The 21670-nt window shown below is 37.0% G+C and overlaps 1 protein-coding gene and 1 long non-coding RNA gene across 2 annotated transcripts in view; one reads left to right on the forward strand and one right to left on the reverse strand.

Moving 5' to 3' along the window:
* KCNH5 (potassium voltage-gated channel subfamily H member 5) overlaps nucleotides 1-21670 on the reverse strand; it is a 278213-nt gene that overhangs the window by 15425 nt on the left and 241118 nt on the right. The window lies entirely within an intron of this gene.
* LOC140640072 (uncharacterized) overlaps nucleotides 9925-21670 on the forward strand; it is a 60930-nt gene continuing 49184 nt past the window's right edge. The window contains exon 1 of the long non-coding RNA XR_012036730.1: nucleotides 9925-12431. This is a non-coding gene — a long non-coding RNA (uncharacterized lncRNA). The remainder of the gene's footprint in view (nucleotides 12432-21670) is intronic.

Consider the following 21670-nt stretch of genomic DNA (forward strand, 5'->3'; position numbering starts at 1 on the left):
ACCATGAGGTAGGAGAATTTATCACACTCTGTAGGATACCTGCTAGCAGGGCATTTCAGACCATTATATATGCCACACAATAAATAGTGCCCAGTAGTTGGATGTAGCCAGCTTGAAGGCCAACATTTTGAGGAGTGACTACAAGCCCTCCAGATCTCACAGACAAGCCCTGGGTGTGAAGTAGACCTCCCTTCCCTTAGCAACAGGCCCATAGGCAATCATAAGCCCAGTGAAAGCAGAAGCAGGTAAAGAGGGAGGGCTGGGAAGAGAGGATCATGAAGAAATTTCTTATTCAAGCTACAGAATTTGAGCTAGAGCCAAAAGGAAAACAGTAATACTTGGATTTGATCAACTACTTACCATAACCAGGCTTCTAAGCCAGAGGTAACTTTTACAAAATTACTGGGTTAGATGGAGTTTAATGAGTGAGATGTAATTTATTTTACTTCTTTTGGCTATAGAATGGAAATTATAACTTATTGAAAAATAGTTATTAAAAGTTTGCATACAGCAAAGGGTCACTTCCACACATGTATTATCTCATTTAATTGTCATAACTACTCCTTGATATAGAGGTCCTATCATTCTCATGTAACGGAAGAACAAACTGAGGTACAGAGAATTTAAGTGGTTTGCCTCAGGCCACCATGGAGTAAGTGGCCAGGATAAATCCAAGAAGTCAGATTGCAAACAGTTGTCACCATTACACTCTACTGCAGCTCTGTAAGGGAATTTTGACACTTCCTCCTGGGCCCCACAAAGATGTGGATACTTGAGTCGGGTAAAATAGGGAGTGATACAGCAGTTTCACATCCAACAGATAACCCTCCATAGAACATTTGCCATGGAGAACCATCCTTGAAGCAGTGAGTTGAAGAAAGGACCACAGCTTTGTGCTTGCTGAATAATTGATAGCTGGGGAGGGTGTTGGGGGAGCCAGCCTCTAAGCTCCCCTCATTCTTAAAAGCAAAGCCAGTAGGCTTGCTTTACTCTATATCCCTTTGAAACACAAGCTGCCATTTTGTAGCTTCTTGCTCTCTTCAAGGCAGCTCTTGTGTTTTCTTCTAACTTGCTTCTACTTATATTAAATATATTACCTTTACCAAAAATAGGGGGTGGGGGTCAAAAGGTATAATTTTCCCTGGGTTCTAAAACCATTCTTCATCCCACTACTACCTAGATTCATTTGTTTATGGCAGCAGAGATTTTTGTCTCTTTTGTTACATGCTTTATCTTTAGTCTCTACAACAGTGTTACACTGAAAGTCCTTAATAAGTAAATGTTATTAGTTAATTCAGTAACCTCTTCATATATTCAGCAAAGTTTGTGATACGTCTAGGAATAGAAATTTGTAGTACAAACAGGAAGATTTGCTACTTTTTGTTTTGTTTTGTTTTGTTTTTGATTTGCTACTTTTTTAAAACTATTCTTCACTCTCTAAACTACAAATCAAAGTTATCTGTATTATTGTAATTGATCATTAATGTCTACTCTTATTTCTGCATTTGGAGGCAAACACTACATCATCTACCTCCTGGCACCTTCACCTAGCCCACTGCTGGACACAAGTAGATAGTTAACAAATGCTGGCTAAATATAATCATGTTTAAACCTTGGACCCACAAATCAATTTTTAAAAACTTGAATGAGAACCTATCTTCGATTCCATTGTAAGGATACGATAACATCCATTAAGGACTTATTTTCCAGGTGGTGACAATGTCACACTTTCTTAATGCAAGGTAATAAGCACTGAAATTAAAAACAAAGAAATAAAAAATGAAGAGATGATTTTAACATGTTTACAAGGTTTAGGACTAATCTACTGAGGTATGACTACCAGCTGAACCATGTCATATATGTGAAGTATGACAGCTTTTTGTTCTGTCTTAAGTTATAAAGAATGCATTATAGACCAAGAAAATAAAACAGCAGGGGTGCCTAATGAAAGTAACTCACTGTTTTCCAAAAACATTAAATGTAATAGGCCCTCTCTATAAGTTCTCACCGTTTTAAAGATAACTTTATGACCCTAAACTCCAAATTTAAAAAACAATGTATTTTTATTACTAAGGAGACTACATTTCATCATAAAAATAGCATGGTAATTATTCTACATTACCATTACAAGCATGAACATTCTCAAATATATTCTGCTGAATCCTTCTTTTAAAGAAGTGCTTTTTACTTTTTAATTATGCATGTAATAAAATGATTCAACTTAATAACAGAATGGGAAGATGGATAAATTTTATTTAGTTAAGCCCTTTTAAAAGAGCATTTTTTTGTTTGTGTGGCTTTTTTTTTTTTTTTTGGTCTTTATTTTTTTTTATTTAAATTCAATTAATTAACGTGTAGTGTATTATTAGTTTCAGAAGTAGAGGTCAGTGATTCATCAGTCTTATATAATAGCCAGTGCTCATTACATCCTGTGCCCTTCTTAATGTCCATCACTCAGTTACTCCATTCCCCCCCAACCCTCAGTTTGTTTCCTATGATTAAGTCTCTTATGGTTTGTCTCCCTCTCTCATTTTGAAAAAGGGCATGTTTTTATTTAGATTTTTAAAAATTTTGCCACTAGTTTTTGGCAATTGAAAGAATCTGCAAACAATAAGCATTTTCATAATTGAGCTAATTCCTACATGGGCAATGTGTCATACAGAAAGTAAAACATTTATTGCCAAATAAATGCATAAGTTATATAGATTGATTTTATACAAATATCACATAGAAATGATATTTTTCTCTAGAAAAAAAGTTAATTCCTCCAAAGAAATTATTTTAGAAAACGTGAAAGGATCTGAGTGCTCTTAGAATGACATATGAATTAAACAATGTTAAAGAAAAAACTATGTATCCATAATTCTCAACATGACAATAAATCAGCTTTTAAAACTCTAGTATTTGGGGGTTTTCTCAGTATTAATAACCTAGAACCCTTGCCCTTGATGTACTCTGCCTCTATCTTTTGCCCAATGGCAAATCAAATTGCCGATGAACACCACAAAAATTAAGGACAAAATCAAAAAAAGAAAAATCATGAATCAGGCTATGATTCCAGACACACATTCATTGGCAGAATGCACAATAGCCTGTACTGTTTCTACCAGCAAAGAGGTTTATTTCATTTAAGCTTTTCTTCTCTGTGCTTCATTATGTTCTGCAGAGCCCATGCTGGAAGGTTTAATTTATTTAAATGATAAAAGCTTCTTAAACTTAACAGGGAACATGGCCAACTGAGCTTTCCATTTCAAAAGTAGGACATTTGATCATAAAAGTGATATCAAAACTGAATAATTTGAATGTGTACTGAACTTTGAAATCCAATAAAGGCAAGGAAAGAAAAGAGTTAGAATCATTTGTTTAATAACATGGATTTAGTGTTACATAATTTGAAGGAAGATAGGGGAGCTTCCCCTAAATGGCTCATCACTTTCCAGATCCATGAATCTAGGGAATTGACTAGGAATTTATAACTATATGTGATCAGATAGAAGCAGCAGTTTGTCTGACCCTTATGGGATCTAGTGGGTTTTGTTCTTTGGTTCTTTGGTTCTGGAAACTTAGTCACTAATTCTCACTCTAGTTCTTTCAATCCATTCCAGGCTAAACTAACACAACAACGCAGTATTTATTAAACACCATCATGTACGTAACAGATGCTATAAGCTCATCTTAATGAAGGCCTCAGTGATGGCGGCTGTGACAGATGGTCATTCAATAAATTTAGATGTTGAAGGAAGGGTATAAATGACACGTCACACTCTATTTTGGAATATGGCTGCCTTGCTTTACTTTGGACAAGGAATGTGTTACAGATCTAGTTCAGCCTCTTAGGTCCTAAATAAATTTTGAGGAATTAACTAATTGATAAATGTAAAAATGAAAAAGGAAAGGGAGATGAGTGGATAGGAAAAAGAAAAGAAGGGAGAAAGGGGGAAGGAAGAAAAGGAATATCTTTGACTTTGTTAATATGTCAGGTAATGTCTAATATGGATAAGGGTAGTTCGTAATTTGCAAATACAACACATCCTAGAGTTACTAATTCTATTACTGAATTTACTAATGAAATCTTCTAGTCCTCATTTTTCTTTACCATATAGAAGGTCATTAATTTCAATTAATGGGGCTATCATAAATATGAAAATATATTTTTCATAAGCAACAAAACATATATTGTAAACCCCATTACTGGTGTTACCATAACTCTGAAATAGTTGCTCAGTGGTTTTTTTTTTTTTTTTTTTTTTTTTATGATAGTCACACAGAGAGAGAGAGAGAGGCAGAGACACAGGCAGAGGGAGAAGCAGGCTCCATGCACCAGGAGCCCGACATGGGAATCGATCCCGGGTCTCCAGGATCGCGCCCTTGGCCAAAGGCAGGCACCAAACCGTTGCGCCACCCAGGGATCCCTTGCTCAGTGTTTCTATTTCTATTCCTAAAGGTCCTTTCATTTAAGAAAAATAATGAAAGAAGAAAGAAAAAGTCTTCAAAACCAAGTAAATGGCTATTCCAAGGTAAAACCAGCAAGATTTAGATTCATTGTCTCAAATATGTAATCCAGGAATTGCTCTCCCTGCCCCAATTTCTAGTCTCATTTCCCCTCATTCCATTTTTTGCTATTGTATATCAAATATGATAGCATCCAGGCAAAAAAAAAAAATCACAGAATAAAATTAAAGTGCTTTAATAAGTCACCATCCCTACTGCCTCTCCAAACTGTTTCCTTCATTCCTCATTTGCCCTCCACATACCTGCTACACTCAATCACTTTGAGATCCACAATCTATTTGTGATACTGCAAATAGCGTTCTCTCTCCTCCCCCTCACAGGCTGGGGAACTCCTACTTATCCTTTAATACTCAGGTCATCTGTATTCTCCTTTATGAGGTAGGACCAGCTACATAATTTGTAGGGCTCGATACAACACAAAAATTCAGAGCCAGGGAAATTGTTAAGAAAGTGAAATAAAAGACATCCAGAAGGAAAAGAAGAATTAAAACTATCTCCATTTGGAGATGACATGGTCATGTATATAAAAATTCCTGAGAAATACACACACTTACAGTATTATAGGTAAGAAAGGAGTGCAGAAGGATGCATGACATAAAAAAAAAAACCAATATAAAATTAGTAGTATTTCTATATACTAGCTAGGAACCACCTGAAAATGAAATTAGGAAAATAATTTCATTGACAATAGCATCAAGGAATAAAATACTTAGAAAAAAATAACAAATGTGCAAGACACAATAATTACAAAACATTGTTGAAATAAATTAAAAACTTATATAAATAGAAAGACATTTCATGTTTACAGATTGGAATAACAATATTCCTGAAATTGACATGCAGATTCAACTTAATTCCTATTAAAATTCTAATTGCCAATTTTTCAGAAATTGACAAGCTGACCCTAAAATTTGGATGGAAATGCAAGGGACCCAAAATAGCCAAAATAATACCAAGAAATAAGAATGTAACTGGAGGACTCACACTTCGCAGTTTTAAAACTCATTACAAATCTACCATAATCAAGACACTGAAGTATGCCATAAGAACAGACATACACATCAATGCAATAGAAGTAAGTGTCCAAAACTAAATCCATGCATCTATGCTCAGTTGCTTTTTGACAAGGATACCAAGGTAATTCAATGAGGAAAGATTAATCTTTTCAACAAATGGTGCTGATTGAACCATATATCCACAAATGAAAAATGAATACAGACATCAGCCTCACACCATATACAAAAGTTAATTCAAAATGGATCAAAGACCTAAATGTAAGAACTGAAAGCTACAAAATTCTTAGAAGGAGACAGCAGCATAAATCTGGGTGTCTTGATTTAGGGAAAGTTTTCTTAGACCTAAATCTAAAACCACCAAAAATAATTAAATAAACAAACTGGACTTCATCAAAATTCAAAATTCTTTTGCTTCAAAGGACACTCTCAAGAAAGTAAAATGACAACCCATAAAATGGGAGAAAGTATTTGCAAATTATATATTTTATATGATTCTAATATCCAGAATATATAAAGAAGTATTATGACTCAACAATTAAGAGACAAAAGAAAAACAAATAAAAAAACAATCAAAGGGTTTAAGGGGTTTTTTAAAAAAGATTTTATTCATTTATTTGACAGAGAGAGAGAGAGAGTGCACACAAGCAAGGGGAGTAGCAGACAGAGAGGGAGAAGCAGGCTTCCCGCTGATCGAGGGATCCCTCGATCCTGGGACCCTGAGCTTAACTGACTGAGCCACCCAGGTGCCCTTCAAAGGATCTGAATAGACATTTCTTTAAAGAAGATATACAAATGTCCAATAGGCACATGAAAAGATACTCAACATCTTTAGTCCTTAAGGAAATGCAAAACCAAATGTAATAAATATACTACAAATCCTCTAGGATGGCTGGCATTGAAAAATAACATGCTATTAAAAACAGAAAATAAGCGTTGGGAGGGTGTAGAGAAACTGGTGCCCCCATACATTGCTGGAAGGATATAAAATGGTGTAGCCTCTGTGGCAAACAGCTTGGCAGTTTCTCAGAAAATTAAACATAGAGTAACAATATGACTCAGCAATCCCACACCTAGGTAGATACCCAAGAAAAATGAAAACATACAGTCACATGAACATATTATTCATGAGAGCCAAAAAGTAGAAACAACCCAAAGATCCAGTACCTGTTGAATCAGCAAACAAACTGTGGTCTATATGGATACCAAGGAATAGTCTTGAGCCAGAAAAAGGAATGGAGTACTTATACATGCTACAGAATGGACGAACCTTAAAACATAGGAAACAAAAGAAGCCTGACACAAGAGGTCACATATATTTGATTTCACCTATATGAAATGTCCAAAATAGGCAAATTTAGATATATATATGTATAGCTATGGGGGCAAGTGGGAAATGGAGAATGACTACTAATGGGTATGGGGTTTCTTTTGGGGGAGATGGAAAGGTCCTGAAATTGATAGTGGTGATGGCTACACAACATTGTGAACATACTAAAAAGCACTAAATTATATACTTTAAAATGATGAATTGTATGGTGTGTGAATTATATCACAATTAAAAGGATGCAAGGCTTCTTGTTCAAAATTATTAAGAATTTTGAGATACCAACAGCAGAGCATTAAAACGAGAACAGGGATGCCTGGGTGGCTCAGTAGTTGAGCATCTGCCTTTGGCTCAGGGCATGATCCCAGAGTCCCAGAATCGAGTCCCACATCGTGCTTCCTGTGGGGAGCCGGCTTCTCCCTCTGCCTGTGTCTCTGCCTCTCTCTGTGTGTCTTTCATGAATAGATAAAATCTTTAAAATAAATAAATAAATAAACCAAGAACAGATCCCTTTAAGTGCAAAGCCCCGTACGGCACAGGTTGAGCATGTGTGAAGCCAGCTCCACTAGGAGGCTTTCACTTACTGCCCCAGGAAGAACTGGGTCCATTCTATCCTACACCCTAATAGCACTTGCTTTGTAACACTTGTTGATGGCGGTACGTGGCAGCAAACAAGATATTCATTCACATTATGAGTATTTGTCAAACACTCATCATGTTCCAGGCTGTGTTTTGGAGTTAGGTATATGTCCGTAAACAAAATAAAACTCCCTTAATATTCCATAGAATGTCAGGTGGCAGTGTGAGCTACAAAGAAAAATAAAGAGCCGTTGGGTCTCTTTGAGGCAGGGCTATCTGAGCAGAGATAGTGATGAAATGAAAACCTGGATCACGCAGACTGCCACAGGGAGAGGGGGATCCCCAAGGTGAGAGTAGAGAAGTAGAGAGGACAAAGGGAAAAGAACTTGGAAAAGTGGGAGGGCAGGGACTTTGAGTTTTAGATCTGAGGGAAGTCATGGGAGAGGATTCACATGACCTCACATTGAGATGATTGCTCAGGTTTCTTTGGGGAAGATAATCTGGAAAGTGAGGAGGATAGAAGGGTACCAATTAGAAGGCTCTTGGAGTAATCCAGGTGAGACATCAGGATGACTTAGAACTGGGAGGTAGGAATGGACGTGGTGAGAGGTGATCAGATTCTGGATTCAGTTTGCCAGTAAAACTGACAGGTCTGCAGATAAGCGGATGAACAATTTGAGAAAAAAAGAGAAAAATTTCTAAAAGCCTCTCTTTAGTCTAAGCCCAAGGATAAATGGTAATGCTATTTTCTGAGATGGGGAAGCTGGGAATGGAGTGGCCTATAAACTAGAAAGGTGATTTATCCACACACACCCCACCAGCCATAAACATGCACACACATAGATATGCATGCATACACACACACATGCATGACAGACAAAGGTGGGGCAGGCAACAGGCTGACTAAACACTCCCATTAAAAGGGGACAGGGAATATGGCTCAAAGACTCCCCAGTCACTGGTCCACAGCAGTGATGCAGTCTGCCAGGCAGGTGTTGTAAGGCTGTTCAGCCCTGGCAGTGGGGTAAGCTCCTTTATTAGTCTCCCAGCCTGCTGTGTGGGATAAGCTACCTGGAATAAGCTCTCCCATCCAGTGTCCTCTGTGGCTTCTGACTAGAAGCCACCTTCTTCTGGAGGTGGTTCTTTGTCCATATTCTTTTTTTTTTAGATTTTATCTATTTATTCATGGGAGACACACACACACACACACACACACACACACACACAGAGAGGCAAAGACACAGGCAGAGGGAGAAGCAGGCTCCATGCAGGGAGCCCGACACAGGACTCGATCCTGGGTCTCCAGAATCATACCCTGGGCTGAAGGCAGTGCTAAACTGCTGAGCCACCCGGGCTGCCCTCTTTGTCCATATTCTATAGGCAAACCTGATACAGGGATTGGAGAGTTTGTCCTATTTCAGGATTGAAAAGCTTCCTTAGCTCCTTTCTGCCTGTGAAATTTTGGGGGGCTAAGGTGTGGTATAGGCCCACGTAGTAAGATTTTTTTTAAGACCATGCTTGTGGTTTCTTTGGCAATATACATCTTCCAAAAATTTTAATAATTTTCTGGCCTGTTTACAGTCAATTCCATGTGCCTGCAGTCTCATAAAAAGTTATTTCTGAAGTATAATTCTCAAGCCTGATCTAATGCTTTGCTTTCTTGGTCCTCTCTCTCTCTCTCTCTCTCTCTCTTTCTCCCCTTGCCGACCCTGGCCATAATGGCCGCTACACTGAACGCATCAAGCTTTGTAAGATGTCACATCCATTATCTGATCTTTGCTATAAAATTGAGTTTTAATGGACCTTTTTGTAAATGACTTTTGAATCTTATTTCTACTTCTTCCCATTCTCAATTCCTTTCCATAGTTGCTTATAAGCCAGCCAACCTTTGTCTGGGATCACCTCTTTCTTCTCCTGTCTTACTAAAAGTAACCAGTCACAATCCCCACTCAACTGTTAATGTTGTTTTCCAATCTCTTCCAAAAGAGCTACAACACTGAAAGGCAACCACAAGTAGCAACTTTACCAAATGTTCTGTCACTGAAAAATATTTGTCTTCATCTTTCCAAGTCTCAAATACCAATTTCCTTACCTATTTCCACTCCTAAGTCAATGCCACATATTTTGGAGTAAGCAGTGGCAAGAGCCCTACTACTCATATCAATTTAAATTAATGTCCAAGTAGCATTGCAACTACCATCTATTTGTTAGCACTCAGAAGAATAAAATTGTTTTATTTCTAAGTTCTTACCATAGAATTTTTAGCACACTCAAGCTCAAAGGAACAAAACTGATAAAGAAAAATCATCATCATTATGCTTTGCTCAGCCCTCTGTGTTGCCTGAGTCTTTTTAAGACTATTTATTTGAGAGAGAGAGAGAGAGAGAGAGAGAGAGAAAGCACACACATGTGCAAGCAGAGAGAGGGGCAGAGGAAGAGAGACAAGCAGACTCCCTGCTGGGTAGGAGCCTGACATGTGCCTTGATCCCAGGACACTGAGATCATGACCTCAGCCAAAGTCAGATGTTGAACCTGACTTTGAGCCACCCAGGCATCTCTGTATTGCCTAAGTCTTAAATGAATCATTAGATCACACTGTCTTTGAGAATATATTTATTCTGGTCACAGAAGCAATTGTTTCCCAATGTTATCATTTCAGAATCTTTGCAATAAAAATACCAGGATTAGGTGAATTGTACTATTTTTCATGGATTATGTGCTTATTTAATTTTCACAATAATCCATTTTAAAACTGAAAAAACTGAGGCTTACAGCGATTTAAAGATCCTCCCAAGTCTACATAGCTAATGAATGACAAAGCAAGGTTTCCAACCCAAGTCCAGTGGACTCAAAGAGTAGGCTACAGTGACTTGAGAATTCTTGACCTAGATTTCAGAGAGATGCAGAGGGTCTAAAACATCAAGGCCTGGGGAGAAAGCAATCATATGATAAAGGAGGTTGAATCACTTTAATGATGGTGGATGACCAAAGGCATGACTCTAGGCTGGCAGTTGAACACACGGAAGGGGATGTTTACATATGAATATGGTACAAGAGCCTTCAGCATGTAAGTAGAAAATAACATTATTTAACATTTGGCAAATGCAATACATTTGATGATGCACTTCAGCTTATGTTACCTAATTTCTCCCTGAAGAAACTTTATAAATCAAGCAGGACAATTATTACTATCCCTATTCAACAGATGAGGGTCAGAGAAGTTATGTGACTTGCCTAAGCTCACTTAGCTAGTAAATGACCAAGCTGGGACTGAAATCTATTTCCTATTGCCAACTCCTGTGTTCTCTCTACTATTACATGCTGATATTCCCGATGCTATTTATAATTTTGTTTCACAGTTTATAATGCACTTTCAACTGTATTACCCTACTAGATCTCATTTGATACTATTCCTTTGTCCCTAGGAACACATCTAATATGTGGCTTTAGCTTTTGCCTTGTAAGATAATTGCTGTCTCTCAGACAGAATAATTACTGAGGTAGGGCAGTTAGTTGTAATACCTTCAAAGATATGTGTTCATAATGAAAGAAAATTTCTGCAGCTTTGTTAGGAAAACCAATTCTAGTATATTTATCTAAGTATGCTCATTTATCTAAGTGTGTTCATTTTTGCATTTGATATCTGAAACAATAATGCAGCTCTTAATATCACACACAAAAGTTCTTCACTGTTGGGAAATATAGACTAGGTAGGTAAACAATTTTCTTTACTGGAGTATTATCTTCTAGAAATATTTAGAAATGTATATCTAGTCTAGATGATATATTACTGTTTTGATCTTTACAGCTGTAATCAAATCTACTTGAAATGTAATAATTCTTTGGTATTTCTTCATTTGGGGCAATCGGAAAACTGAAACTCAGAGAAGTCAAAAAGATTAGGCACTTAGATATACAACCAGCCATTGACAGGTGGACTCAGAACTCACTTTTCCTGGTTTCTAGGTCCATTTTCCATTTCTTCTATGGTGTATCTCTTGTTTCTAAATCAGAACTGTGTGGCAAGAAAAATTTTTTAAAACATCTCTTAGGAGTCAGAAGACAAGGGTGTAGATACTATCTCTGACAATGACTACCTGTATAAACTTGGCCAAGCCATTTAGCCCCTCTTAACATCAAGTGTGCTCAAAGATCTATTTAAAGTAAATGGTTCTCTATTTTACCAGAATGATACAGCCATTCCATGTAAAATAAACATCAATTACTTATGTTGAATCTAATGAGTGGGATAAGTATAGCGCGTGTTCACCTAGATGAACTGAGAATACAGTCTCTAAGTATTTGCTGTTTGTAAAATAACCAGATTCTGGTGCGGAAATCTCTCTTCTTTCATTCACCACTTAGATCTTTCAACTTTTCATACAAGCAAAATTAGACATGCAAGTGACTTTGTCCTGCATCTTTAGACCATCTCTATTCTATTCCAATTGTTACAAATCATTAAGAACAGACAACTCTAATAGAAAAACTAGCATTTTACAAAAAAATTATATTAATGGCTATTAAATGTATGGAATAGTGCTCATCTTAATTAGACATTAAGGGAGTGCAATTTAAAACCATAATGTATTACCCTTACATACTCACCAGAATGGCTAAAAAGAAAAAGAACAAGTGTTAATGAGAATGTAGCAAAATTGAATTCTCCTAAACTGCTGGTGGGTATACAAATTAATACAACCATTTGGAAAACTGTTTGATGAGTATCTACTAAAGATTAAGATAAACATACTCTGAACTCAGAAATTTTACTCCTAGGTATACATTCCCTACAAAAAAAAAAATTGTATAAGCATAAATAAAAGACATGTATAAGGATGTTGGTAGCCAGACCAACCATAATGGCCCTAACTGGAAACTCAAATGTGTATCAAGAGCAGAATGGATAAGTTAAAGTATATTCACTCAGTAGAAAACTCTACAATGAATGTTAATGAGCCCCAACTATGGACAACATGAATGACCCCTACAAAATAACAGTAAGTGAAAGAAGCCAGATGCAAATGAGTACGTATCGTATAATTTCATTTATATAATTCTAAAAATCAAAAAAAAAAAAAAAAGAGGGGCCTCTGGCTAACTCTGTCAGTAGAGCATGCAACTCTTGATCTCAGGTTCATGATTTTGAGCCCCACATTGGGCACAGAGCTCATTAAAAATACATAAATAAATAATAAATATCCCCCAAAAGAAGTAAACCTAATCTATTGAAAGTCAGAACAGCAGTTAAATCTTGGGAGGGGGATGTTGTAAATCAGTGGAGTAGGAAATGGGCTTCTGACATGGTTCCTATTCTGTTCCTCTGGCTAGGTGCTGGTTACAGGGATGTATTCAGTTTGTAAAAATTCATCAAGCAGTAATCTAATGGTTTATACACTTTTCTATAAATGAGTTATATTTCTTTTTTTTTTTTAATTTTTTATTTATTTATGATAGTCACACAGAGAGAGAGAGAGAGAGGCAGAGACACAGGCAGAGGGAGAAGCAGGCTCCATGCACCGGGAGCCTGACGTGGGATTCGATCCCGGGTCTCCAGGATCGCGCCCTGGGCCAAAGGCAGGCGCCAAACCGCTGCGCCACCCAGGGATCCCAAATGAGTTATATTTCAGTTGAAATTTTATATTTACATAATAAATAAGAGCTTGTCCCATCCCCAAGGATTCTCAGTATGTTAGGAACAGACCCTCTCGTTAGCATGTTACAACAATGCAGTGAGACAATTTGGTCTATTATAATTCATCAAAGGTTTTTAGGAGCCTTTATTACATGCAGGACAGGCTAGTAGGTGCTGAGGATATAATGGTAATAAAATAAGCTTGCTCATTACTGTTCCACAAAAAAAAACAAGGGTATGTAAACAGGTAATTTCAACACAATATGTAAATGCAGAGGCCGAGGAATGCACACAATGGGAAAAATTACAAAGGAAGACAAACCATGAAAGACTCCTAACTCTGGGAAACAAACAAAAGGTTGCAAAAGGGGAGGTGGATGGGGGGGTGGAGTAACTGGGCGATGGGCACTAAGGAGGGCACTTGATGGGATGAGCACTAGGTGTTATACTATAGGTTGGCAAACTGAATTTAAATAAAATATTTTTTAAAAACTCAACAACTAAGAGTTCTTTAATTTACCTCCACTTAATCAACAGGACTAGTTTACCCATCACTTTCCATTCTCTGTAAAACACATTGACTGATACCCACAGCACAGGAGATGCCCTAGGCTGGCCAACCTATAAACCTTTACATCCATCAGTTGAATTGTATGCTCATTAATAGTCAGTTATATATATGTTTATCAGTAGAGTCTCTTGCTTCACTTAAAGAAACCAAAAGTGAAAATCTCAGAGCCTGCATTATCGTATGGTTTATATAACAAAGACTTTTTTAAAGATTATATTTATTTATTCATGAGAGATACAGAGAGAGAGGCTTAGGCAGAGGGAGAAGCAGGCTCCCTGCAGGGGAAGCTTGATGCAGAACTCAATCTCAGGACCTTGGGATCAGGACCTGAGCCAAAGGCAGGTGCTCAACCACTGAGCCACCCAGGTGCCTCAACATAACAAAGATAAATAGTGTTTCAAAACATTGGTAATTGAAGGTATATTTTGTTAAGGCTTTAAGTTAAAATATCTAACAAAAAGTTTTTATTAAACTACTAATTACTTAGCTATATGCAATGCTTTAGTAAAAGTATAAGTGCCATATTCACTAGGTTTAAATTGTGGTCCTATATTCATTAGCTATGTGATTCTAGACAAGTTATTTAACCTTTTTGTGCCTCTTTTATTTTATTTGTAAAGGGGGATAGTAATAGTACTCTCCTTATATGGTTGTTGTTGGCAATAAATACATTGCTGTATCTAAAGAACTTTGAAGAATGCCTAGCTTACCATATGAATTTTCTTGATCAGTGTTAGCTATTAATATTTCTGGTCATATCACATCAGATAAAAGAGCTGTAGCTCTAGAAGATGTAGGATAAATAGGATGAATCTTGAGAGGAAGAAATGACTAATGATAGTTCATTGCATGAAGCCACAAACGTTGCATGGTGTGGAGATTTACGAAAACTTCACAAAACTTTGAGCAGGATCTTAAATCATGAGTAGGAATTGACCAAAGAAATAAAGCCTGGAAGGAATTGTGAGCAGAGAGACACAGGTGGTAGAGACGTGCAGAAGACTAAGATCATGGTGGATTTAAAGAACCTGGAATTATTCTATATTCTTAGAGTCAAAGATCCCTTGGACTAAGAGATGGAAGGTTAATTTAGAAAGGTAATTTTTAATTTACCTTTAAATTTTCTGTTCTTCCTCAAGACTATGAGTTCCATGACAGCAGCCATTATTTCTACTCTTTCCCTAATAAAAATCATTTTATTGAATTGAAGTCAAAGAGTAAGTTAAAATAATCTGCACTTTACATGCAAACCAAGTCTTTATTCTTTCTTTTCAGACTTTGCAAGAATACATAGTTATTCTTAGCATTTACGTTTATAGTATGAAATGAAAATATACTTTTTGGATTTAATGGATCATATGCAAGAACAAGAAACACGGATAAAGTATTTTTGTCTGATCCTTATTTTACTAAAGCCAAAATAAAATAGCTGCTAGAGTACAGTAATTTAATTTCAAGCACTGCCTTAGAATTAGTGATTCCTGTAGAATCATCCTAGCGCCTTTAATGGTTATGGAAAAAATGGTGCAAGAGAGGCAAAATCAATAACTTTATAGCAGTAACGTCCACCATGGATCAATTAGTATAATCAGTGGAATAGTAATCAATTTACATGACACATCCCATCTCTTTATTTTCCTTTTGTTATTCTTCACTGTATGGAAAGAAATTTCTCCACATTGTTATTTCTTTTTTAATATTAATAGAATCAAGAAACCTGTTTCCACACCTAATCAAGAACAATATGTGAGTGTTTATTTGTTAAACGAATCTGAGAACATAATAGACTCACAGAAATCTTCATTTTTACTCGGAGAACATTATGACATTATGTAAATTAAAATCTGTCTTTACCTGGAGGCAGACTTCATCCCCCCCACACAAGGACACACATGTCAAAAGCTGGTAGAGTAAAGCTGCGAAGTCACAGTTCCAATTGGGTGGTACTTCAGTAACATATTTATAAATATAAATATAAAAATAAAAATAAATATAAATATAAATATAAATAACATAGTTCACTATGTTACAAACAATCAGTATAGATTGGGGGGAGGGGTAGGTAGTAGCTATAGCATGTGACACTCTTTTCTAACAATATCATTTTTCCATCGAATTTATTTGTAAAAAATACAATTTTTAGAACTCTGAAAATATAATTGGCCATTTAAAAAACACTAATCATACTGATGGGAAAAAAAACAAAAGAAATGAAAAGAAAATGTCATTGCAATAATCCAATTCATTCTCTTCCTTTTGAAACATAATATTAACTTGTTATGAGCTATGTGGATTTAGCAAATAGATGGTTTCCACATGAAATATAAGTATATAAATGTGGTACAGTTTTTTACTGAAATTTAAATCTCAACTATTTATCTGCCTATGTGACACTTGCTTTAACCTTCAGGAAAAATGTGTTGTACCGAGCATGAAAATGCTAATTATAATACTTTAGAAATTTTAACTAAACTTTATTAAATAATTCTAAGAAAGCCACTGTTATTATGGGTTGAAGTATGTTGCAAATATACTTTTTTTAAAAAGAGCACCCAAAAGAAGGGGAGGAAAATAAAATGATCCTCTTGAGGCTGCTGTGCATCCATAACTAAATGAAAAAAATCCCTCAGTCATGAGTGATAGCTCGGGATCTCCAACATCAACTGGGATTTCAGTGGACATTTCTTGTCTTGGTCAATTCCTCCTTTTTCCTGCCCTGCCCCGGTCCCAGTGACCATTTCAGAGAAATATAACTCTCCTCACAATTCACCCACATTCCAACCCTCCCACCCTAAGCAGATGATCATGCCTTCTTTATTAGGAAAATTGAGACAAAGTGATCAGATCTCTCAATTTCTTGACTTTCCCTTCTGGGCCCCTCATCACCTACAGATTCAAAACAACTATGCTTCTCCTTTCCAGTCTGAGAAGATGAAATGTTTTTCCTTCTGTTTAAAGCCAACCCCTTCACTTTATCAGTCACCTGAATCCTGCAGGACTTTTCTCCATCAATTATATTCTCCAATAGCTTTGACTTCTTATCTACTGACTTTTTACCTCAGCTTTTAGCTCATCTCTCCCATACTGGTGCGGGAGGGAAAAAACTTCACAAAACTCACCCTCTTTCTTTTACTTCATAGCCACTTGAACTAATATTTTATCTTCTTGCTGCTCTACTCAAACTAATTTTGGACTACCCTATTTACCCTTCTAGACCTACGCCCACTCTTCTCTACCTGACCTGGATGTTGGCCTATGACTACATCAATGGGCTTACTTGCTGCCTTGCTTCTAGTTGGTGTGGTCAATGAGCAGCATTAGAAGGGCATATAACAAAGGAAGGAGACTGAAGAATCAGGGTCTTTTTATTCTAGCTCCTTGAGGTGCCACCATGGGCTGGCTTAATTCCTTAATTCCAGGTCACAGCTCCTGTCAGGCAGGTTTCTTGATACAGTCTGTCTGTCTCTCTCCCCCCTTTGCCTCCTTACCCTCTTCTTCATCTTATCTCTTTTGGCCAATGGATGGTAATGGTGTGCTATAACTAGCCCATGGGTAGCACTATTTCTTATATAAAGAAATTGTAACAGTTGTCCACTTTATATATAAGCCTTCTATTTAGCCTCCTTAAATTATCCAGTAAGAGTCTGCCCTTTGTCTCCTGCTGGGTCCCAGGCTGATACAATTTTCTTGAAAGAATAGCATATAATATAGTATAGTATAATATAATATAATATAATATAATATAACTTACATATTTCTTATTCAGTAACCAACCCACACAACTTAGCTTTTGTCTCACTATCCCTGCACTGAAACTATCTTGTTTCTGTCTGGCCACTATTATCGATCCCCACATATACAAATGCAGTGGTCAGTCTATACTGTACATTTTTTTTCTATATTTTATACTGTTGGCCACTCCATTCTTCCCTAGCATGCATGATACCCTCATTGTTCTCCCTTTATATCTCACTAATGGACTTTTCTTACTATTAACTCTTCAAACACTGGTGCTCCCCATAGTTCAGTCCTTGGCCCAATGTTCCTTTCATATTAATATGCTTTTCCTAAGTGAAGTCCTCCACTCTCAAGACATTAAGCATACCCAACACTGTCCAAATCTAGCTATCTGCATGTTGACACAACTATCTGCATATTCTGATGACACTTCAAACTCAGCACAGCCAATACTCAAATCATTATATTACTATGCCTCAGAACTGTTGCTCCTTCTGTTTTCTTCTAGGATAATAGCTCCATCCTGGTCTTTCTCTTCCCCACCCCCTACCATATCAGCTTCTAGTCATGATTCTTTGAAAATTATCATTCATATTTGCACTGAAGAGAAATTTCTAAAGTGAAAATATGACCATGTCATTCCACTGTTTAATATCCTTAAAGAGCTCTAGTTTGAGCTCTTTCAAGACACATAGGTGCTTTCTTCCTGCCCTGTCCCTTACCTATATCCTCAGTCTCAGCAGCTGAAACTATCATGCTTTGTGCTTTATGTTTCATTGATACCAAACTGTTTATAGGGTCTAGTTCAATCATAATATGCTATGCCTCCATGGCTTCTGAACTCAGTCTTTCTTGCCAAAATGCTCTTGACTATGTTGTTTGATTGTGTCTTTAGTTTTAGCCTGGTACCACTCTTTCCCAGGAAGTCTGTCTCCTTGCCTCTATTACCCCACCTCCCCCTTGTCTGCTGGCATTATGCCTTTCCCACTTGTCCTTCTGCTTCAGAGGATCCACATTTAGGCTCCCAGAATACCTTCAAATCTCTCAAAGAATTTAAAGTAGATTAAAATTATCTGTTAGCATCTCTCTCTACCTCATTAAACCTAAAGTGCTCTGAGGCGGGGAAGAGGACCTGGTCATCTTCTTACAATTACAAAGCACAGTTTGCTGAATTAAAGCAAATATTTAACAGCAATTTTTATAAATTAAAAGTAACTATTAATAATAACAAACTTCTTGTTACTCCTTAATCTCTGTGTCATTACTTAGAAAATAAACATTAAAGTGTTTGAATATCCATAAAAAATTAGTATTCTGATACATTACAGCTTTCCAAGCCATAAACTGATATATTGTATGCTGCAGCAATATGCCAGCATATACAATGTGCTCACTTGAAATCAAGACAAATGCATACAAGTCCTTGGAGCAGACCAGGCTGGATTTATATGCCTTAACACTGAGGAAGATAGCTTGCCAACATGTGTTGGAGTTGATATCCAATCCCTAGATCTGAGATCCTATTAGGGGTCTTGCAGGAAATAAAGATTAATGATGCCCAATCTTGAAAGTGAGAGAATGATTTTATAGTACAAAGACTGAGGTACCAAAAAGATTTGGTATAATCAAATCAATGTTGGTGACATAAAGAGGTGACAGGAATGATGGAGCTGCAGTTATAATCAGGAAGTGATTTGGGTGGGCACAGGAGTGATAGTGACCCGACTTATAGGGCAAAGCAGGCAGTGAAGAATAGTGAGGCAGGACTACTCAGGACCATAGGGGTTACCCTAGAAACCCTTAAAATGGGGAGAGAGATTTGATGCCTGAGGTCTCTCAATTTTACTGATACCATTTTTTCACACATTACCTAAGGAAACATGGACTTGTTGTGATTCAAACAAATATTGTTGGTACTGTGATCATCTGACCATGATAATAATTTTAACAACAAAATAATCAGAGCTACTAATAAGCACTTGTAATAGTCACTGTGCTATAGTATATATTGTAAATACACACACACCACACACACACACACACACACACACATAGTCAGTAAATACTGTTGTTCATTATTTCTACTCATACCATTCTACTCTAAGCCACTGTTACAGGTTGAATTATGTCTATCAAAAAGATATGCTGAAGCACTAAGCCCTAGTACCTCAGAATGTGACTTCATTTTGAAATAGAGTCTTTACAGAGGTAATCAAGTTAAAATGAGGTCTTTAGGACTGATCCTAATCCAGTATGACTGATGTCCTCATACACAAGTGAAATTTAGACAGAGAAAGACATACACAGTGGAAAGTTGTGAAGACACGCAGGGAGGAGATGGCCATTTGCCTGGAGTGATGCATCTGTAAGCCGAGGAACACCAGTGATTGATGGCCAACACCAGAAGCTAGAAGAGGCAAGACACTGTACAGCCCTACTGACACCTTGATTTCAGGGTTTGGGCCTCCAGAACTGTGCCTTTGCAAAGCAGGGCAGCCACCAGTGCTTGGGTCCTTGCAATAGCCTCCTCACTGGTCTCTTCTTCTCTTCTCCCTCTCTACCCTGCCCTCAACAACCCCAGGAATCTATTCTCAATATACAAAATGGAAACAAGAGTGAAGCCTTTAAAATACACATCTTTTCATATTCCTCCACTAGTCAAAATCCTTCAATGTCTTCCCATTATATTCATAAAAGAAACCAAAGTCCCTGCAGTGGACTCCATGACTCTTCATCTTTTGACCTTATCTCCCACTATTTTCTCCTTTGCTTACCACAGCCCAGCCCCACTGGCCTCCTTTCTTCCCTCAAACACACTAAGAAAACCCTTATTTGGGGGCCTTTCCACTTGCTGTTTCCTCTGCATGTACCCCCTAAAGATCCGTAAGCCTAGCCCTCTCTTCCAGGTCTGTGCTTAAGCATTCCTTTGTTGAGAAGGCCTGCCTATCCTCTATACAATTGCATTGCAGCCGCCTGTAAATGCTACACCAACTTCCCCTGCTTGATTCTCCTCCACAGTAATCATCATCATCTAATAATATACTGTAGACAGTATTTATTTTTGTTGTTGTTGTTTTCCTAACATGAACTTAGTCTTAACAAAGACTTGATATCTGTTCACTGAGGTATGCCGAGTGCCTAGAACAACAGAATCTGGCACATAAAAAATGCATAAAGTATATCTGTTGAGTGAATAAATAAATTATCACGTACCTTAGAGATAGCACAAAGTGGTAGAATGAATACCGAATGTCACTGAAGAAAGAATCGCGGGTCCTCTACCCCCCTCCCCAAATCACTTACCAGGGGTAAATGGCCTGGAGTAAATGGCCTGCAATAAAGAGCTTCTGAGTCTATTTATTCACCTGTGAAAAGGATAAAATCTCCTTTGTCTACCTCGCAGTGTTATTCTGAGAGTCAACTTGGATGATGCATATAAAATTATGTCTATAATCTTTACAGTGTTATATAAATATTAGCTATTATTAAAATAAATCTATTCAGAGTTTTATAGAATGGAAGTGACTCTGTGTGTTAAGAGGTAATTAATAAAAGATGACATTCTTAATTGTTGAGAAGTCAGACTTCCTGAAAATAGATTCTAAAAAATAAAAGTAAAAGGAATCCCTGTCAGCACTGCTTGAAGATTTTTAAAAAGTGGGCACTGTGAAGCGCAATGCTCATTACTACTAGCTATTACTTGCTAAGAGTTACTGAACATATTTGAGTATATAGCAAAATACCCAGGGCATTCAAGCCTTCTTGATGCCACAGAGAGCTCATTATAAGTGAATGAGAGTCAGCATTATTTACTGAGAGTGTATCACTTCATTTCAAAAAGGAAAGAGAAAATTTTAAAAATATACTATGGTTTCTTAAACTTACCTTGCCCACTATGATTTATACATGCTAATAATGTTTCTGCCAACTAAGTAGTCTATGAATAATGCATAGTGTGTGTCCATCTCCCTATCAGATCCCATGATCATACTTAGGATGTCTCGGATCAACTTCACATTCATCAAACAGGTAAACAGGAAGCATTTCTTAAGCATCTATTGAGGGCCAAGCATTGTGCCTAATGGAATGAGCAATGATAAACAAAACCGGGTCTCTCTCTCCTTCATAAGAATTTGCAATCTACTTAGGAATGTACAGCCATATAGAACCTCAATACAAATCAAAGTATAAGAGGCTCTTCAATAAAAGGCATGCACAAACAAAATGTACATTGTGAAAGAGGGAAATTGACTGAGGGCATCTGAAAAAGTTCTTAGAAACACTGCTATTTTGTT

Source organism: Canis lupus, chromosome 9 (assembly GCF_048164855.1).
Source record: "Canis lupus baileyi chromosome 9, mCanLup2.hap1, whole genome shotgun sequence".
NCBI classification, from domain to species: Eukaryota; Metazoa; Chordata; class Mammalia; order Carnivora; family Canidae; genus Canis; species Canis lupus.